The 3,675-nt window shown below is 43.4% G+C and overlaps 1 non-coding gene across 1 annotated transcript; it reads left to right on the top strand.

Moving 5' to 3' along the window:
* The first annotated feature begins 2,230 nt into the window (after nucleotides 1-2,230).
* On the top strand, nucleotides 2,231-2,337 carry LOC112086004. Its single transcript, XR_002899240.1, has one exon. It is a non-coding gene; the product is annotated as a small nucleolar RNA R71 (small nucleolar RNA).
* Nucleotides 2,338-3,675: the final 1,338 nt, after the last annotated feature.

Below are 3,675 nucleotides of genomic sequence, written 5' to 3'. Positions count from 1 at the left end.
GTGAATCCTGTGGGTGCAAATGTCAGGAGAGATCCCTCTAATATCAGCCAAAGAGTATCCTATGGCTCTCCTGAACTTTCTTATCTCATTAAGCAATGCACTCTCTTGATGCTCTAATAAGCTATCATTGATGATTACTGGATATGTGGAGTTTAAGCCCAAGAAAGCATACCTGAGCCCTGTTGGTAGAGGCTTGAGCTCAACAGGGGGTGCATCAGCCTCATTCCAATCCTGGTCCAAGCTGCTTTGGCTGGTGTCTGATCCTTTGATAGCAAAAACCTCAGAGCCACTTTGTTCCAGTTCCAAAAACCTTGTCTCAGGACCTAGCTCTCTAGCATTGTCCAAATACAACTTGTACCATTCACTTGCTTCTGCTAAGAGTCCTTCGTCTCCTTGCTCTTGAGTTAGAGCAGCTTGAAGAGGATCCTCAGTGTTCAGCTCCTCAAGCAACTCATCAGCCAACTGATCCATTGTCTCCACATAGAAACATTGACCTTCAATGGTGGGTTTCTTCATCATCTCATTCACATAAAACTTGAGTTTTTCAGACCCAAGTTGAAGCTCTATTATCCCACCTCTCACATCAATAATAGCTCCTGCAGTTGTCAAGAATGGCCTGTCCAAGATAAGAGGATCTACTGGTTCCTCATCCATTTCCAGCACAACAAAATCAGTTGGAACCTCAAAACCACCAATCTTGACAGGTAGATCTTCCAACATACCAACAGGCAATCTAACAGATCTATCTGCAAGGATAAGAGAGATCCTTGCAGGTTTGAAGACTCTAAAGCCCAGCTTCTTTGCTATGGAGAATGACATCAAGCTGACTGATGCTCCTAGATCACAAAGACATCCAGAGAATAGAAGAGGTCCCATGGGACAAGGGAGTGTGAAACTCCCTGGATCAGTTAACTTTCTTGGAATGGACTTCTTCTGAATGATAGCACTGCATTCATGACTTAGTACCACCATTCCTTGAAGTTCTTTAGTTTTGTTCAGAATGGCATCCTTCAAGAACTTCCCCATCTTTGGCATCATTAAGAATGCATCAATGAGAGGCATAGTTAGTGGTGTCTCATTGAGTTCCTTCTCAAATACAGCTCTTGCCTTGTCCACAAGTTGCTTCTTAAATCTCCCTAGAAATGGGAGCTTGGGTTGGTATGGAGGTGGTGGCACATATGTCTTCTCTGGTTCAGGTTCCTTTGCTGCCTCTTTACCCTTTTCTGTCCTTGGTTTCTCAGCAACTTGATCATCTTTTAAGGCTGCCTCCCCCTCAGTTTGATCACTGTCGTCAATGATCACATTGTTGTTCTCAATACCAGGTAACTCCTTTCCACTCCTCAGTGTAATGGCCTTAGCATATTCCTTGGGGTTGGGTTCTGGTTTTCTAGGTAGGTGACCTTGGTTCCTTGAGCTTGATGCCTGGTTTTGCTTCAGTTCCTTGATTTCCTGTTGCATGGCTGCATTCTGGCTTGCAAATATCTGTTGACCCTGGAGTAGTTGTTGCAGAATACCAACCATATCTGACCCCATCTGTGGCTGCTGCTGAACCATTGGTTGCTGAAACTGTTGTTGAACCGGCGCCTGCTGTTGGAACTGTGGAGGACCAAACCCTGGTGGTGCCTTTTGCTGCTGTGAACTGAAACCAGTACCCTAAAATGGTTGCTGTTGCTGACCAAAACCCTGATTCTGAGTGAACTGATTCTTGGGTTGAAATGACCCTTGAATGTTGTTCTTGGGAACAAAGTTCTGTGGAGCTTAAGAATTGGGATAGACCTGGTCTTGTGGGTTAGCTACATTGGGATTCCTGTAAGAGAGGTTCTGATTTGCATTTCCATATTGATATCTTTGGAACCTCTGATTCCTAATGTAGTTAAGCTCCTCCTGGGTGAGACCTTCTTCACTTATGTTCTCAAAAATCTGAGAAGGTTCCTCATACTCACCAACAAAATGCATTGGCTTCTGAGTTGTGAATTTCAGCTTGTACAATTCACTTCTCAACTCCTTAACTTCCCTAGTGAGCCTCTGTTCTGAGCTTGAACCTTCAGATCTATTTGATCTGTCATAGTCTTCACCATAAGTATCATTGCTCAATGCTAAGTTCTCCACTAGCTCTAATGCAGCATGTATCTCCTTTCCCAGAAAGTTCCCATTAGAAGCAGTATCCAGCTGGTTTCTTATCTTGGGGAGAGCTCCTCTATATAGTGTGCTGAGAAGTGAAGCCTCACTAAACCCATGGTGTGGGCATTGGTTTGTGTAGCTTCTGAATCTCTCATATGCTTCACCAAAACTCTCATTGCTGTGCTGAGTGAAGCTAGAGATTTGGTTCATCATTTTTGCAGTTCTTGCGGTGGAGAAGAACTTAGATAGGAAAGCTTGCTTGCATTGCTCCCATGTTTGAATGGAGCCTCTTGGAAGATTCTTTTCCCATTGGTGAGCTTTGTCACCAAGACTGAATGGAAATAGTCTTAGCTTGAAGCTGTCTTCTGAAACTCCATTAATCTTAGTCAGGTCATATACCTTATCAAATTGATCCAAGTGTTCCAAGGGATCTTCCATTGCTAATCCATGGAACTTTGAGTTCTGGACCATATTCAACAATGATGCTTTCACTTCAAAGTTGTTGTTTTGCACAGGTGGTGCCTGAATTCCAGCTCCATACTGATGAGCATTGGCCCTGTCATTCTCTCCAAAATAGACTTGTGGTTGCTCATATCTCCTTTGCTGGTGTTCGAAGGGCTGATGTTGGTGGTGCACCTGTTGTCTTTGCTGTGCATTGGCCTGATGCCTCTGTTGATGAGCTTGAGCTTGTCCCTGGTGGACATAAGCTTGTTGGTGATGCACCTGTTCCTGATGAAAATTACCCTGATTTAGCCCTTGACCAAATCTACCAGCTCCATTACCCTGAGCCTGTTGCTCCTGAACCTCTGATTTCCCGCGGGTGAGAGTCTTCCGGAACTGGTGAACTGGGTCAACTTGTTCTACATGTATCTTTTGATTGCACCGTTGGATCTTTGTGATGTAAAGTGCTATGGAAAGCTGGTTGTCTCCTCTTGATTGTCTCAAAATTTGAGTTAGATCGGACGGTGAGAAAGTCTTCATTTGAGGCTGGACGGTCTGACTCTGAGCTAAAAATGTGGATTTCTTCCATTTTGCCATCATATTCCCTAAGTTTTTTGAAAAGAGCTTTGAAACTACAAATACATGGAAATCATAATAAAAGTTCCTAAAACAAAGTAAAACTTTTGAAAAAGCATTTGAAATCAATGGTGAAAAGTGGTCAAAATCAGGTGTTATCAGATACTCCAGGAGAAACTTCTAAAAAGCCATTCAAATTCATGAATGTGCTTACTGAACTACAAGATTTCGCACCAAAGGTTCAGAGTTATTGGGATTCAACCACGCCTCTGTTTCTCTCCATGTCCACTATGTTCAGGTTCTCTAAAAAGTTGAAGGCTCTCAAGCCGATACTTCGGGATCTCAGGAAAGAACAAGTGGGAGACCTGACAAAGCAATCAAGAGAAGCTTATTCGGTACTTTGTGAGAAGCAACACGCTTCACTGTCGCATCCATTAGAGCAGACCATTCATGAGGAAGCTGCTGCTCATCGTAAATGGGAAAGAGTTGCAGGGTTGGAAGAAAAATTCCTGAAACAAAGATCAAAGTTGCATTGGC

This window comes from Eutrema salsugineum, unplaced genomic scaffold (genome assembly GCF_000478725.1).
Source record: "Eutrema salsugineum unplaced genomic scaffold, Eutsalg1_0 scaffold_25, whole genome shotgun sequence".
Taxonomy (NCBI): Eukaryota; Viridiplantae; Streptophyta; class Magnoliopsida; order Brassicales; family Brassicaceae; genus Eutrema; species Eutrema salsugineum.
Note: the sequence above shows the minus strand (reverse complement) of the source record. Positions and strands in the feature narration are given on the sequence as shown.